This window comes from Adiantum capillus-veneris, chromosome 24, assembly GCF_014529385.1.
Source record: "Adiantum capillus-veneris isolate H3 chromosome 24, ASM1452938v2, whole genome shotgun sequence".
Taxonomy (NCBI): Eukaryota; Viridiplantae; Streptophyta; class Polypodiopsida; order Polypodiales; family Pteridaceae; genus Adiantum; species Adiantum capillus-veneris.
The window spans coordinates 70,295,681-70,314,643 of NC_140954.1; positions in this window are offsets into that span (position 1 = coordinate 70,295,681).

Below are 18,963 nucleotides of genomic sequence, written 5' to 3' on the forward strand. Positions count from 1 at the left end.
GCATGTCATGTATAGATAAATTCTCTCAAGTCTTGTGAGCATTGTGGAGCTCACCCATGAAGAAGACATGTCTCATCTCTCACTCAACACATGCCAATGACAAACTTGACACCATGTTGTCTCATACCTTATACATGCATAGGATATACCAAGCCACTAAGGTCTCCCTTGGCAATCACTAATGATACACAATGCATATGGAAATAATTCTATTTAAGCAATTTTCAGCACCCATAGTCTATTAACCATCACTTGGATCAAACTATATCTCAGCTGAGGAACATAGTACACATGTCGTAGCATATATGATGCACCAGTAGGCAATGACAGGCAAATATCTCTTGCACCCACATTGTCAAACACCTGACCATCATCGAGTGTGTATTTTTTGTAAGCTTTTGATTTAGGTCTTTTGTAAGAAATTTAGATCTTTTCTAGTTTTGAGCTTTATATGTAGACTATCTAGACATTACATTTCTAATACAATTAGATCAAAGTAATTTTCCACCTTGTTGCATGAGGTTGCCCTCCTTTTTTGATACTATGGGAGTGTCCATTTTTTGTTTAGGAATTGATATTCAATAAATACTTGGAAATTTTAAAAACCCTTTTCATCACTTATCATTGAAAGGCTACGATGTTTGTGTCCACATGATGTAACAGCTTGTTTTTCACCTACTACCTTACACAAGACTAAGATCACAATATGGTGTATTATTGAAGACCATTAATCTTATGGCCAACCCTATGGCATTTAAATGGCCACATTGACTTCATATACATTTTGTTTAAAATGTCTAAAATGAGGCTTAACCTTGTTAAACACAAACAAAAGTAAATGTCTTGTCTCTTTATCAACTTGCCCTCACTCTCTCTCATCCTTCCAAGGCACTACACACAACAAGCTCTTGGCTACATAAAACAAACTCCATCTCTCTCTCTCTCTCTCTCTCTCTCTCTCTCTCTCTCTCTCTCTCTCTCTCTCTCTCTCTCTCTCTCTCTCTCTCTCTCTCTCTCTCTCTCTCTAGTCTTATCTACATTATGTTACATATTTATGAAATTCATACAGAGAATCTATTGAATATCCTAAGAGCTTGAAGTCCAATCCCTTTGCCCAGTGTAAGGACATTCGGGCTTGTAATGCGATCTTTGATGATAACCAGAGTTATAATAGACTTGAAGCAGTGAATTCTTTCAAACCAGAGATATTTTCTAATACATGTGAGGGAGTGTAGACAAAAGAAAATTGTAGGATCATGAATCTTAAAAGTAGCAAATTGCATGATGTACTTAGTGGATCTCTACAGCCTAAGCATCTTTCCATTAAAATACTACCCATTTCCACCATTTGTAACAAGTATACATGACCAAAAACATTTCTAACAATCTACAACCTATTACTTGTAATATATTGTCCATTAGTAAAGCCTTTTTTACAAGATTCACAACATTAAGGTTAGCACCTACCAAAAAACTCTCCAAATAACTAATATGAACTTAAGTTGATTAGCAATATACCATACATTTGCTAGAATCTGACTCCCTTAGTGTTCAACATGAGTGAGGGACCTATTAGATCAAACTATTACAAAATTGTGAATCTGATACCATTTCTGGGTACAGAAAGACCAGAACAAAAGTACTACTACTACTAAAATCCATCCTCATTTGCACGCTAGATGTCGAGAGAGTATGGCTCAAATCCTCTGTTGTAGTCTCCGTCGATGTTTTGTAGCCCCTCTCCTCAATCGTGACCGTTTCGATCTCCGTAGCTCGATTGCTTGAGCGATGAGAGTGTCGGTAGTGGTCGAATGAGTGTGTGTTGAGATTTGCAGTGATGGATGCTCCTCCGGCTGTCCCATATTTAGTGGAAAGAAATCTATAATATGTCTCAAGGACTATCTCTCTCTAGCTCCCCCCAGTAAAGTGTCTTTATATCTGTGTAGCTCAAGTAGATTTAGCCCAAGACATCTCTGATCCTCATAACTCATGACCCTGGAGAGTGCCAGTAGTGGTCGAATGAGTGTAGGTTGAGCTTTGCAATGATGGATGGTCCTCCGGCTGTCCCATATTTAGTGAAAAGAAATCTGTAATATGTCTCAAGGACTATCTCTCTCTAGCTCTCCCCAGTAAAGTGTCTTTATATCTGTGTAGCTCAAGTAGATTTAGCCCAAGACATCTTTGATCCTCATAACTCATGACCCTGAAGAAAGGACCGAAGCCCTCTCTGAATAAGCAGTGAAAAAGGCTCTGAATCTCATAGTACATTGTGCAATGACATATGTAATGTAGCCCTACCTCTGGGACTAAACCTGCCAACACGTCCTCTCCAAGACTCCCAAGGCCACATAAGCTCTAGTCAGTCTAGTCTCTGCTACTCTCCCCAAAGATAACCTAGGCCCAGTAAAGACAACCCCAAGGTAAGTGTATGCATCTGCATACACTTACCAAGGCCCAGTAAAGACAACCCCAAGGTAAGAGTATGCATCCGCATACTCTAGAATCTCCTGACCATATGTGAAAGTCGGTGTTGATCTCCTAATCCACCAAGGTTTATAGACAATCCACTATCCTCTGCACGATTGTGGAATGCATCCAACTATCATTGCATACCCTCTGGTGAGTCAGAGATCAACACAATATCATCAATATATAACAACAATGGGAACCATGTCCCTGCCAGATGGGCACCTATATCACCCTGTTTGTCAATGTAATCAAACACCTCCTCAACATACATACCAAATAGAGTAGGAGACAATGGGTAGCCTTGTTTTACCCCAATAGTGGAGTGAACTAAATCAGATATCTCTTCCGGGGTGCGTACATGTCGCATCACGAGCAGGGTAAAAAGGGATTATTTGAAATGCATAGAGATACATTTTTTTCACGTGTTTCGTTTTCTTTAATGCTTAATGCTAGAACGAGTCCTTGTGGATGGATGGCTAGAACGCGTCTTTATCCCAGTAGAGAATAGTCTATAGAGTTTTCCATCTAAGATTTGTGCCCAAATTGTGAGCTCTAAGATTTGTCCCGCTATAGAGAGTCGCTCTCTCTTTCTCTCTAACTACAGGGTATTCTCTCTCTCACATGCCTTGGTTTCCTATGGGTTGTGGGGGTTGCTCAAGCAACATCTCCTCGAAGAGCATCATTCAAGGTGTTCCTGCAAATTAGGTGCAACACAACCTGAGGATCCAAGACGCAGAAGATCCAACGGAGGTCTTCTACTCCTGATCTTGCGCACCACTAGTGCACACATCCATGGCGTCAAGAAAATGTTACGTAAATATAACTGTGTAGAGTCATTCGAAGCAAACACTGAGGATATGAGTACCTAGATCGTCCGCGTGCACGCGGACGCTTTGTGAGCTCATGACTTTGTAGCAAGATTTTGCAATGATTTGATACATTTTTTTCTTATTCATTTATAGATTCTACAACACAGAGCACGGAGACCGTCCGCGCGTGCGCGGGCACACTGTGAGCTCATAGCTTGTAGGAGGATGCATGCACGTGGACAGTATGTCGCCTTTATGTATCCAGATCTAAAACTTCATAAAAATTAAAGTTGAAACACTAGAAATTTAAAAAGAATTTAGTTTAATAATCTATCTATGGGTGCGTTCACACTACTCATACATGCATGCAGCAACACCCCTTTCTTAGAGAAGAAAATATTTTACTCCATAGCATCACAAGACGGATCACCTAGAAGTGTATTTGTGGGTTACACTATTGGTGGAGATTTGATATACGCCAACATTTCAAACTACAAATACTATGGAGTCTGGACATCTTTTGAGGGTTGGAGGGCACCTTGATTTGTGGTGGTTCTGGGACGTCATCAATTTTTTTTGACAAATTGGAAGCTACCACGTCTACGGCATAGCTCATGGTCTAGGCAGTCTAAACACCACCTATTTCTAACCTTTGGCATCTTTTCCAAGGCTAGTCCTAGTGACCTTATTTCTTAGTCTCCTTCCTAGCTATGGGGGCCCTCCTTTTTATTAGCTCGTGACGTTATGAAACACTATGTGGGATTATAATGGAAAGTCTAGAATGTCGTCAATTATTTTTTGACCAATTGCAAGCTCCCATGTCTATGGCATAGCTTATAGTTCAGGCACTTTGAACACTACCTATGTCTAACATTTTTCATATGCATTCTTCCCAAGGAAAGTGCCATTGACCTTACTTCTTATTCTCCTTGCTAGCTATGTGGGCCTTCCTTTGTCATAGCTCATGATGTTAGGATTATCGTGGCGAGTCTAGAATGTCGTCTATATTTTTTTCACCAATTGCAAGCTCCCATGTCTATGAGGTCCCTCCTTTGGCATAGCTCATACTTCGGGCACTTTGAATGCTACCTACGTCTAACATTTTCCATATGCATACTTTCCAAGGCAAGTGCCGATGACCTTACTTCTTGGTCTCCTTGCTAAGTATGTGAACCCTTCTTTGTCGTAGCTCACGATGGTGTGATACACTATGTGGAATTATACTGCAAATATTGTAAAAAATTCTTATGTCTAAATATGCCATTAAGATGGCTACTATGTTTTGCCACCTTATGGCATACTTGAGTGTTGCATAATTGAGCATGGTCCAATGTTGACTTAGTTCATTTGGTGATGAATATGAATTATTTATCTATTCTTTATGATGGGATGGAAGGTTTGTTATCAATGCTAGCCTTGCTCTTTATCAAAGGGCTTCAGGTTATAGATCATTGATTGGCAAGATCATTAGATGAATACCAAGATAGTTAATAAGATATTATTGGAAATTATCCTCGAGGGTGAGCATTTACTTTTGATGTTTATATAGATGATATATGAAAATCATTTGGTAGCTTCAAGAATTCACACGAAGGTTTAATGTAGCAAAAGGTTGTCCTTTCCTTAAGGAGGCTCTTCTAATACCCCACCTTGTTTTCAAAACACATACCTTGAACATATCAATCACACCCCTTGACATCACGGTTAAGAGAACCATATCAACACTAATAAATTTTTGCAAAGTGCACATTTCACTCCTTGTATGCACACATCCATTCCATATTTGAGTTTGTTTGTCCTCCATCTTTCCAATCCCCTCCCTGCATCAATCCATCCTCTCCCATTTGCCTCCTTTTGGAACCCCCTCCCTATCTATCCTGTAATTCAACCACTATTTTGGACTTTGATAACCCTCCTTCCTCCGTAGCTCAGATGAACTTGGAAGAGAATACTTTCCTTGTTTTAAGTAGTCATTTTTAATGGGGCAACCATCTTGATAGGGAAGACTCCATGTAAAACCACATGGACTAAGACCCTTCGCATAAGATGCTCCTAAATTAAGAGATCTAAATCATACCTCTAGACTTGAATCTTCTTCCATCCATCAACCCTATAATATGAAAGCTATGATCATAGATTCCCATGGCTATCTAACTACCTCAATTGCCTTAGAATCTACAATTAAACCACCTTCTAGGCAAAGAACACCCCTATTTCCAATCAGGGTCATATGTAAACCAGCTTCAAAATCCTATGCCTTCCATAGTCTAGCTTAGAGAGGGACCATCATATTCTTAGGATTGGGTTAAGGGCCACAAAGTACTTTGTATTGTTGTGACATTGTTCCTACAAGCAAAATTCTTGATTTTTCTCCTCGGGGGGTGCACTATGTAATCATGTTAATGTACCACACGGTTTTTTAATTAATATGTGAACTCACATTGTATAGGGAGGTATTGAATATTGAAACCCCCAAAGTTTCCCCTTGATACATGGCCACCCATCCTCCCTACCAAGAACTATAGTTAGGCTACCCTAATTCAATCCAACCTAAATTTCTTTGCAATGGTAGACTGATCCTCTCTAATCATGCATGTTTAATTTTTAAGACATTTTTATTAGTCCAAAACTCTTTTCGTATAAGATATTCCAAACATATGTATGAAAGCTAGCCTAACCATTATCTTGGCCCATGAAAAACAGAGGTTGTAAATGTGCAAGGAGCTCATCCTAGTGGCTCAAGCTCTTATGGAGCCACATGTCCTGGATGCTCCAAAAATTGAGGTGTTAATCCGCAAAAGAGTCCAAGAAGTGGAGAACAAAGGCTTTGAAAATAGAGACCAAAAAGACTAGGAAGTTGAGGTGCCATTAGATACGAGGGAAGTAGACAAAACCACATATGGGTTGGATCACAAACAATTATGCCAATTCCAAAAGTATAAGAACCATGGCCACAAGGTCCATGGGAGGATATAAAAAACAAAAAAGATGGAAGTGCAACCCTTGAGTCAATCCCTATCACTGAGATCAATCTCTAGACCATGAATTCTACCCTGGCAATATTTAATCACTATACAGTGATGCAGGGATAGAGATGTCAAAATATAGCAAACCTCAGTCTTTAAAAACTTTACCTTCGCTCATCGGCAACCATGAAACAAGATCAAAAATTAGTAAAGTACCATGTCAATGGAAACCTGATCTTAACATGATGGACACTAAGACTCTTCATGAGTTAATGTTGTCTCCTATCTATTGTACACTAACTCTATCCAAGTTATAGCATATAAGACCTCATCTTTGGGAAGATGTGGAAAAAAAATTGGACAAAATAGGGCATATTGTTGCGCAACCAATCATTCCTCCAAAAACATCAAAAAACCAAACACCAAAACAGACTAAAGAGAGCATGTACCAATAAATAAAGTAGGAAACTATTACGAGGGAGAAGAAGGAAACACTACCTTACTTGTGGAATACAAAGGAGTAAAGACGGTTGCAATATTAGACAGTGGGGCTACCATAGCAACCAAGGGATGTGGATAAAATAGGGAAAGCCTGCTCTAAGGAAAACCCAAATGAAACTGCAATTAGAGGATGGATAATGGAGAGATGGATAGGCATACTAAAACAAATCATTGTATCCTCATGTGGCATTGCATATGAACACACCTTTGCTATAATGAATTTTGAGAAGAGCAGCAATTTTGATATCATATTGGGCACACCATTCATATGTCAGCTCAAAATGGTACAAAAATGGGGCTATGATTATATCTATTTAAGACACAAGGATGTCACTACAAAGATCAATGCCAAAGATCATAGTTATAGAGATGTTGAGGGAAGAATTAAGCTCCACTACTGAATAGGAAGGGGAGATACCTACATGGCTGCAAAGTAAAGCACATATTTGGATGTGCGGAGCTACAGAAAGTGAAAGTCTATAAAAGAAGATTGCATTCTTGATCGACCAGTACGGGATGAGGCATATGTACCAGAGCCTTTTTTGGAAGAGACTTTTGAGCCATTTAGATGGAAACAAATATTGGCCACCCTTGATGTGTGTGTGAATGAGGTGACACTAACCATGTTCTGTGATGAGGAAGGATATGATATAATTCCATTCCAAATGACAAGGGTTATCTTGAATACAAAATTAGAAGCAAAAAAAACTCGACATGCAGAGAGTTACAAATTGTACAGCATAGTGGATGAGATCTTAATGAAAATGATGAGGATGTATTCCAAGACTCCAGGGATGGACCTTTAGAGGATGACGTGGAGGACAAGCGCTCTATTAGCTCCGATAAGAACATCGAACTCAAGGATCGACAAGCTGGTTTTCACAATTTTTCCAACCAAAAACCACAAAGACAATGGAGATACCAAGAAAGGATCGACAAGCTGTTTTTCACAATTTTTCCAACCAAAAACCACAAAGACAATGGAGATACCAAGAAAGATGCGTAAACAAACGAGATTAAAAAAAAAACCCATATCTCTCTTGATAAATAAAATGCAGTTTTGAGGTTGGTTGAAGCAATTGATTGCCTTAAAGATAAAATCTTGAGAAGGTTCATAAAACCCATCTCAACAAAAAAAAAACTCCAAAAAAGAAAAGAAATCCAAAATCAACACCCAAGAACATCTCAAAAAATCAACGAAATTATTAAAACGAATGCGCAAACAAAGATACAAAGAATTGAAACAAACTTTGAAAGAAGTTTGGACAATGGAGTTGGAGACTAAGGATAAATCCAACAATGATAGGTTTGACGCACCTTTCCACTAAAAGAGGTACACTGTCCAAGATAGAAAATGTGTAGTTCAAAAGCTGAAACAAGACCCCAAGGAACCTAGAACCTCATATGATGGACCATAAAATCCCAAGTGTATAGACCTAGCGGAACCCGGAGAGAAACCAAAGCCGACATACATTGCCATTGACCTCACAAAAGAAGAAGATCAGCTATTGATAGTGATGCTACGGCAATATAGAGATGTGTTTGCATGGTTATACAGGATCTTAAGGGAATAGATCCAAAAAGCTGTCAACACACGATACATCTTAAGAGTGCTGCCAAACCTTGCAGACAACATCTCTACACATACAATGAAACTTTTTCCAAAAAGATTAAGGAAGAGATAGAAAAACTCATGGACGTGGAGTTTATCTACGAGATTGAATACACCAATTGGGTGTCCTCAATTGTGGTAGTGCCCAAAAAGAATAAAAATTTACGGGTCTTTGTGAATCTCAAACTAGTAAATGCTGCTACCATTAGAGACAACTATCCTCTATCGATAATAAATCATGTGATTGAGAGAGTTGCAAAAAAAAAATCTTATAGTTTCTTAGATGGGTTCTCACGCTACAATGACCATAAAACTAGCGGGTCAACATAAGATGGCTTTTGCAACAAAATGGGGCATATTTTCATATAGGGTGATTCCTTTTGGCTTCACCAATGCACATGTCACCTTTCAAAGACTAATGAGTCATGCATTCAAGGATTATCTCATTTTGAAATATACATGGATGATCTATGCATGCATTCTTAGTTGAGGAGTGATCACATAACACACTTGGAGAAAGTATTTTAGAAGTGCAAATCTTACTGTATTTGATTAAGCCTCGAGAATGTGTTTTCATGGGAAGGCAATGTAAAATCTGGGAACACATTGTGTTCAAAAATAGGATTTCCATTGATCAAGATAAGATACAGGTGATTGTTGCACTTCCAAGACCAACCAAAGTGAAGGAGGTACAAGCATTTATGGGCCATTCCGGGTATTATAGGCATTTTATATACATGTATGTTATTATAGCTAAGCCTCTTTATGCTTGTATCACCAAGTTTGAATGGACGAACAAATGTGAGAAGGCTTTTTAAAAATTGAAGCAAGGATTAATTTTTACTCCAATTTTTCAAGCCCCTGACTAGAACAAGATCTTCCATGTCCATGTGGACGCATCAATCTATGCCATAAGATGCATAATAGCTCAACTTGAGAGTAAAACATGGATTTTCCCATTTGTTACTCGAGCAGGCAACTAAACAGTGCAAAGAAGAACTATATCACTACAGAAACAGAAGGCCTAGGGATGATATATGTTGTTAAAAAATTCAAACATTACCTTCTTGCGAACAAGTTTGTTTTCTTTATCGACCACCAAGCACTATTGTACCTAGTAAACAAACCTTACAATATGGGAAGGATTGCTTGATGGTTTATCATATTGCTTGAGTTTGATTTCATGATGGTTTTCAAGAGAGGTACAATGCACCAAAAAAAAGACCATCTTTTGAGATTGTTCCATGGAGAAGCACCCAAAGGTATTTCCATGATGACCTTCCGGATTCTTATTTGTTCAATGGAGTGAAGAGGTCATTCCTCTACTCACCATACGATTACAAGTAGAAAGAAAATCGTGAATCATTAATCATACCACAAATCTCTAGCTTTTAGTTGGGTGGCAAAAGGTAATGACAATAACTTAAGACTATCTGAACAACAAACACGAATACTACCTCAAACTTGCTCATATACAACATGCAGGGTTTCATACTCGGAAAACGCAAACATCCCAAAAAACGATGAGACTTGGTGTCTAGTGGCTAAACATGGAATAAAGTGTCCATGATTACATAAAATCATGTGAAGCTTGTAAGAGACAACCACCAGTGGAACATGACACACTCTTTAGAGTAATTGGAGCACCCAAATGGAGTACTTACATTATTGAGTACCTAAACGCAAAGGCCTTCCCGGAGGGATTGAGCAAAGCACGAATGAAAACTATCAAAGTGGAAGCAAAACACTATGTACTGATCTCAAATCAATTGTATCAGTAGGGAAAAGACGACCAATTGAGATTGTGTGCTAATGAGGGTGAGTATTTCTCCATCCTAGATCAAGCACACAATGGCCATCCAAGTGGATATTTTTCTGCTAGCAAAACAACAAAGCTAATACTTCTTGCAAGCATATGGTGGCCAACCATGTTCACAAATGCAAAAACATATGTAAAACGGTGTGATGATTTCCAACACACTAAGGCATCTTTGCAAAGAGATGAAATGCCCTTACGACCAATAATAGGAGTTCAAGCCTTTGCCAGGTGGGGGCATAGATTTTGTAGGCCCCATCATACCTCTTGCATATCGCACACACGCTCAATATATTATAGTAGTAGCAAATTATTTGACCAAATGGGTGGAAGAAAAGACAAAAAAAAATATGATGCACAGACTACGACACGGTTCCTATTTGAAAACATCTTTACCAGATACAGCCTACCCAGCAAGATTGTGAGTGGTCAAGGAACCCACTTTGGGAACACTGTCATTAAAAGTTTACTCGATGAATTCATGGTGGTTCATTTGTAAATCAGACCCCTACCACCCACAAGCTAACACAAGTAGAGAGTAGCAATAAAATCTTATGGATGGTGCTAACCAAAATAGTGACTGACTCAAGAACTAATTGGGACCTAAATCTACACTTAATAATATGGGCTTATAGGGTAGCATTTAAAACTTCCATTGGAACCTCTCTATTTAACCTTTTGTTTGGAATGAATGTTGTTCTACCCATCACACTTCGAGTTGCAGCACAGCTAGGTTGGATGGGACATGAACTCTCTGAAAGACTAAACATCTTAGACCAACTAGATGAAACAAGATTAAAGGCGATAGCAGGGATATATGTCCAGAAACGACAAATGAAGGCTTTCCATGACCAACATATAATAAGCAAGGAGTTTCAAAATGGTGATTATGTATTGGTGTATACCCTAAAGCAAAACTCCAAAAAACTCAAATGGATGGGTCCCTTTGTGATCCATGACATATCACAAAGTGGTGCCATCAAACTTGCAACATTGGCAGGTGAGGAGATGCCTAATTGGATAAGTGGATGTAGGATAAAAAGTAGCTTTTCCCATTGACACAAGAGGAACTAGAAACAACTCATGTGGCAGCTGAGGGGAACAGCCAAGGCCACTCTATTCAAGCACATGCCAAAGAGGAAGCCAAACTCAGGATATTAAAGCGGAAGGAACAAGCCAATCATAGGGAAACTTGGCAGCAATGCAAGGGCCTCAATCCTCCTCCAATAGTATCAATTCAATAGAAACCTACATGGCTTGGTGGTATGGATGTCCGCATTATCCTTCAACTTCCTCATGGTTCCTCCAAACGAGCACTAGTAGACACACGAGCACGAGCCAATGTAATCAAGTACTCAACATTCTTGAGAATGGCCACAAAACCTCTAACATCCAACCAAATCAAGCTTAAGGCATCCAATCAAGGAACAATGCTTAGCCTGCGTCAATCCAATTTATCAATCAATGTCAATGGAAAAAAATTCCCTCATCAATTTCATGTAATGGTAGATACCGATCTTAATGAAGCAGTAATTCTTGGAGTACCTTGGATATGCACATACAAAGCAACACCAAATTGGCAAGATGACACCTTACAACTCAAATTCAATGACACATCCTTCACTACTCCATTGGCACAAACAGATCACTTTTGGGAAACTCAACCTCTTTTAGAAAACCCTAAACCTACACCCTCTCGTTCAACCAAGGAAATCAAAAAGGTTTGGATCAAGAAGTTTGTGATGCAGTTAAATTCAAAAAAATATGGGTTCCCAAAAGAAATTTTACTCACATTTAAACACCACTAATTGGATCTACTGCTTCAAACACAAATCATGTTCCTACAACAGAATAGAAATCAGCCACAACTCTTAAGATATCAAAGTCAATCAAAAGCACCCACAAGCATCAAGCAACAACCACATGGCAATGAAGACCGATCACGATCCATGTTCCCAAAACCCTAATCTCAAAAGGATTGGACAATAGACTCTATATATACCCAAAAACACATTGTGCTACTTGGATTTGCAATCCATGCTCCAACATGGATTGAGATCCATGTACCCTAATGATAGATTTAGCAAGAAACTCAGCCTATGGTTAGAGGTAGCAAGGAGGAGCATGCAATACAAATTGGGTACAAAATGGATCAACGAATCACCAAGAACCAAGAGATCTAGCAGTTTCAATTTGCAAATGGTTATTTTAGATCTAACATGTGCTAAAGTGATCTTAACTCCAATATTCTATGTCAAATGGCTTAGAATATGTATCAAAAATAAATCCACCAATTCTGGTAGAATTTGACCTCAGGCCATGGATCACAATCCATGTACCTCCTGTCGAAATTTTGTTAGATTTCAACAGTTTACAATTAGTAGTCCTCTATAGGAGAAATACCGAGAAATGATGTCAGGATAGTACATAAGTGTTGATTTTTAAGCTCAAATAAGATGTGTGGGAAACCAAAGTGCCAAAGAGAAACATTCAAAGTTTCAAAGTTTGTGAAATCTAGCTAGAAGTGCTTTCAAAGTCCTCAAATTTTTTCAACTAGATCTCCAACTTCAAATGGAATGAGAGAGTATTGAAAATTGATAAGCAATTGGGCAGCAAAGTGATCCTCATACACAAAATCACCAAAAGGAAAGGAACATCTTAACCAATGATCCAAAACCCAAATTTTTTGGACCAAAGCATCAGCTTGATGTTCCCAACCAAATGGTATCATCAAATCATCAAAATGTGCTCCAACATGGATTGTGATCCATGAACCTCAGAGCCAAATTTCATTTGTGATCTCTTGCCCTTGTGACTATAGTTTTCCTAGATGCACTGGTGAAGTTCGGTCAAATTTGGAGTAGTTTTGATAGGGGCTCATTTCTCATTTTATGGTCAAAGTTTGCATTTTTTTCATTTCCCGAACACCTTTTGATCATCTCCTAATTCTAAAACCAACTTGAAGTTGGTCACAAGATGCCCCGCAGGAAAGTTGAGAAGGAGTGGGGGTTGGCACCTTATGAGGTCATAAACATCTCATCAAATGAGAAATCCCACATCATTGATCAAGATCTAGAAGCAATACTAGCAAATATCTTCATCGGGAAGTTCCAAGCGACCAATGGAACGATAGTCAAGACCACCATATATCCCAAGGAATTACAATACACCAAAATCTAAATTACTAGAAGGGGCTAGATGCTTAGATTTGGACAGCTTCTTCAGATTACCAGCATGGGGAACACATTTTTGGAGAGCCCATAAACTAATCAGCTCCATTCATTACAATTGGGAAACAACACTAACTGACAAAGATGGGGCTACAGTCAAAGTGAAGATCACCCTGGAGATCATCAATGAAGCTCTTCACTTATAGCAAGGAACCCACAACCTATTATGCAAAACCAAGGCAATAGATAATGACAAGGCCTTCCTGAAGTAGAGGGGCCACAAGTTAAGCTATCAAGATCTAATCTACTCCGAGATGGAGCTGCCTCCTATGGTAATATCAAAACACTTCAAAGTGAAAAATCCACCTTGATACATTGAACCAATGTTGCATATGGCAGTGGTCATGGCCATGGGGCTGGTAGAAAGAAGGGTGGTTAGCTATGACTTTGGAACTTACGTCCTTGAAAAATGGAAGAAAAGATCAAGGGGAGTGATAAAAGAAAATCATACATGAATGATAAACTAGTGCTGACCAGAATTTCCTACCAAGCCTTAGGAATGATCGATGAACTACGACTTGTGGAAACACAATTGGAGTTAATTCATAAATCCAAGAGAGTGATGAAGTCGGTGGGAGGACCATCTATAGTACAACCTTCAAAGACAAAAAAAGCTCAAAAAAACCTAATTCTGATAGTGAAGAGACAAAATCAAATGTGCCACCCAACAATGAATTTAAATCAAAGAACAAAGATACTCCCTTAGAGTATCAATCTTCAAAGGAGGAAAAGAGGAGGAATATACACTCAAGCAAACAAGACTAATGGTACAGTCACATAGGACTACCAAAACAATACCCATTACACAAGCACGAAGACCTATGGAAGAGGCTCAAGCCCAAAGAGAAAAACTCCGTCAACAAAGATACGAGGAAAAAAGAAACCTTGGAAGTAAAGCAGACAATGAAAGAGATGATGAGGAGAACATGCCACTAGAACACAGGAAGGTTGAAGCTCTTGAAAAGCTCAAGTAGCACAAAAGAAAGGAAGTAATGGAAAACTTGAATAGTGCCAGCCACATGTGGCAACAAATTTAGAACAACCTCAAATTCAAGGCAAACAAAGGGAAAGAGAAGAAGAGAAGCACCAATGCATCGATGATCTTGAATCATCTGACAAGTCTACTATAGCAAAGGGGGCAGACAAAACTCCAACGGCAGGAATAAGTTCAGAGGTGGAAGGTGCTTTAGAGAATTTTAAAATTCATACAAAAAATACGCCATCAACGATAGAAGCAACCGCACCTCCTCCTACTCAAGAATCAACTCACCAAGCAGTTGAGAAGGAACAAAAAGAGCATGCAATGGATATGCCCAAACAAACAACAGACAAAGTGTCTCCAACAACACGTACAGGTCAAGAGGAGAAAGATAAAGATCCAAAGATCAACCAAACCCAACTGATCTTGAATCACAACATGATAAGATAGCAGAGAAAACAAACACAACAAAAGTTGGCACCTTCAACCAACATCAACGGACACAACAAAGGCTAAGGTCGCCTTGTTCACAAATAGTGGTAGATGAAGGGACACAATTGATCAAGTCCTTTGACATTGATGCACATTTAGAACAAATCAAGTTATAACTTCAATGTCACAAAGCACTCTACAATGTGTGCATGACTTGGAACTAGAGGATACCAAGAAAGAGGCAGCTAAAGACAATGTAGTTCCAGAAGATGTGTCCCCAGGATGTTTACTCCTGCTCCACCATCTAGTATGACACTAGATAGTGGCTCCCACTGTTTCCTAACTTTATAATCTACCTAGATCACTGGTACTTCATCATCTTTGACAGTAGCCGAGTCAACCGTTTTGGCTTTCGCCTCAGCCTTCCTTCGCTATCTGATGAAATTTGATGCTTCACGCAAAGTTTTTCTAATTTCCTCTAACTCCACTGTGAGTTTCTGAATTCTGTCACAAATTTTGACATGAATTTCCTCCTTCTCATGATCGGAGTTGCTATCAAAATTTGAAGAATTGGTAGTATCTATACAATACCATTTCTTTGTTCTAGTGCTTTCAGCTCCCTTGTCAGTCCCTAATTCTTCCATCAGTCCCTAAACTGCAGCCAACATGGTCCCATGTGTTCTAGACCTGCACTGATCTGGTTGTGCTTTCTTGAAAGAATTTGCTAGTATCTTTTGAATGACCCAAGCATCAGAATTCTCTGGCTGCTTTGACAACTTCTTGGTTAAATCCTCTATGATTTTTGCGCCAATTCTCTCTGCTCCTGCCATTCATCAACCACCTTTTCTTTACCCTTGGCTTTCCACACCTCTCTCTGTTGAGCCCATTTGCTATTTTTAGGATTGATTGGTTTTGCTGGATTATCTGGGATTTCTTCAATCACTACCTCTTTGTTGCGTATAACCACTCGTCAGGAACTGGTTATGGGGCTTTCGCCTCAGTAGCCACAGTAGCAGGTGTTTCTAGACATTGAGCCACAAAATGCCCATACTTGCCACAAGTATAGCAATTTAGACTTCGACTCTGGAAATTACCACGACCCCAGCCTCGGCCAGTACCCCCTTGGTATCTGCCGCGCCTCCTACCAGCACTGCTGATACCTAATTTCTCTTCTTGGGGTACACTCGTAGTCTCCACTTTTATTGGTTCAGCATTAGTAAATGCCACCACAGACAGATCTTTCCCCTTCTTAAAATGATGAATGCGAATGCCACAGTTGTTCCATAGATGGTCGTAAGCTTTGCAATACGTACACTATGGACATTCATTGGAAACATGGTCTTTGGATTTACACTTTGAACACCAGGTTTCCGCTCTTCTTACTGGTTGTTTGGTCTGGCTGAATTCACCAATCTGTCGGGCCATCTCATCAATCTTCCTAGACCAAGACCCCTTCTTAGCCTTTTCTTTGCTCTTCTCATCTGAGCTCCTTTCAGAACTACTGGAGGTCTTACTGTAATCAAAATTCTCAGTAGAAGTACTGCTACGACTGGACCTCCTCTTCTTATGACTTCTTTCCTTCTTAGCCTATTGTTCCAGCTTCAAGGCTCGCTGGACCAAATCATTAAATTTCTTTGTTGGTGCAGGCACCTCCTGTTCTCTAAGTTTTTTACTACAAAAACCATTTAAAAACCATGCTCGCAACTGTTTTTTTGATGGTGGTTCCTGTAGCTGCCTAGTCAGTTCCTTGATTTTCTCAACATAGCTTCTGATTGATAATTTCCTTTGCTTTATCTTATCCAGTTCACAGAGGATATCTTCATCTCCTCTATGATGTAAATATTCCAATCCAAAAGCTTTGAGTAGTTTGTTATACGATCTGAGTTGGCAAGCTCGGTAATGGTAGTACCATTTCCTTGCTGCCTCCTTTAATGTCTGAGGAAAGTATTCTCCCCAGTCATCTTCATCAATGTTTTTCAACTCAACATACTATTTGAAGTATTGGATATGAACATCCGGGTCATCTTTCTTCCCACCCTTAAACACTGGAAAAGAAATTTTCAATGAAGAGGTGTAATCATGTCGATCAACATCATTTCGGCCTCTTCTCATCTTAGGAACCTGGCTCCTTTTTGAAGATTTCTTATAATGGTCTATATCTGCATCCCATTCAATTTCTTCTGCAGTCTCAGTTTCTTTCTCTTCCCTGGCTTTTCTGTTAGAATTGTGGTGACTATTTTTACTGCCTTTGGCTCTTTCATCCCCATGTGCGGTCCAAGAACTCCTGGCCTTGTGTTCTTCCCTCTCAACCCTTCTTCATCTGGACTGACAGGAGTGTTAAGATCCCTTATCCTCATCAGCTTGACTGTGCTCCTTCGGATCCTCAATCTCAGTCCCCGGTTCAGTCTTAGGATCAGAATCTCTTTCTAACTCCTCAGGGATAGGGTCAATGCGGTAGGATGGTTTTTGACCACGGCTAGTTTTGGGTGCCATATCTTCAGCTGAATATTCAAACTGGGAGACCATATTCAAACTGGGAGAAGTGGTCTGGTCAATGAGCAAACATCTCTAGCCACCGTGATCGCCAAAATGGAATTGAAGCTGATTTCTTCATATAGCTGATTCCGATGTTAGAATTTACAACTACTGGAAGTCGTCATTTCAGCCAGTGATATTGGAATGGAATATAGAAACTGAGCTGGAATAGTTACTAAAGTGAAATACTCTATTGTAACTAGGAACAAACTGAATGACTGGAAAAGTGTTTCAAATTAAAATTCAGAGTTTATGAATACAAGATATTACAGATTGAAGCTTAATGGACCACTGTATTAATGATTACAGAGTTGAGTTACAAGTGAAGAAATTGTCACTCAAAACAGCTTCGAAGACTAGAACCAAGATACTAGAAGTAAGAAGTCAAAGAGTGTAAACAGCCCAAAGTAAAATCAGCCCGATTACAATGTAATGGCTCCTATTTATAGCCTCTTGAGGTTATTGTGGTAACCGCCATGGTAATTACTGGCTGGTCCACTGTTCGGTTTCCAGGAGATGATTCCGACCTGTTGAGACTGTCTTCGCCGTCTACAACACCTTTCAGAATGGTATATGGAATAGAGAGATTAGTCCCAATGGAATTTGCTATTCCCACTCTGAGAATGGAAGTTGAATATGAAATGGACTTTAATTATAATCTAAAGAAGAGATTGGATGATCTTTTACAGTAGGATCAAAATAGATAGAGGGCCATACTGGAACAAGAAGTTGTCCAGAGCAAAGGAGAAAAGCACTAGCATGATAGTAAGATTAAGGTTAGAGAGTTCAAGAAGGGTGATTTGGTACTACTTTACCAATCCAAGTTGGGACCAAGGAAATAAAATTTGAAGATAGCTTGGTTAGGATCCTATGAGGTAGATTCAGCGTTCTCCAATGGTATAACAGTAAGGCTTAGAGATGTTTCAGGATTGCTATTGCCAAGAGTATACAATGGGGCCAAGATCAAGTTATACCATGCTAGGACATAAGAAATCCTAGTAGAACCAATACCATAAGCACTAACTTAATCAGAAGATGAACCCTTGCATTTGTTTCATATTAGGCTAGTAGAGTCAGTTCCAGAACTAATACAAATTGAAAATCACACCAGTTTCAGCCAATAACTCCATTCACGCGGGTCTCAAACCCCATAAGCCAGTTTAGAACCAATGGGACGATTTAGTCACATCACCTAGTATTCATTATCAAACAATGTATGCCACAATCATAAAAAGGATCTTGTCAATAATAACGATTGTAGTGGACCACTACATGAGTGAAACATCACAAAAATGCACATAATATTGAGACAACCAAGGGATGGTGCATTCATGGTGCATGTGTGTATAACTATGAAAAGGGTTCACCCATCCTCACTTTACTCACATCCCCCTATGCCACTTGCATTGCCACCTATAGAAATCTCTTGCAGCTTGCAACAAGAAACTTCTTCGCTACACACACACACTCCCTCTACAATTGTAGCAACACTATCTGAAATCCCTTGATGTTCTCTACACAAATAGTTTACCACTACAAGTAAGTGTTCTTCTACGCAAACCTGCTCTACTGAGTCATGTATGGATAGAAGGAAAACATTGAAGAAGATGCAAG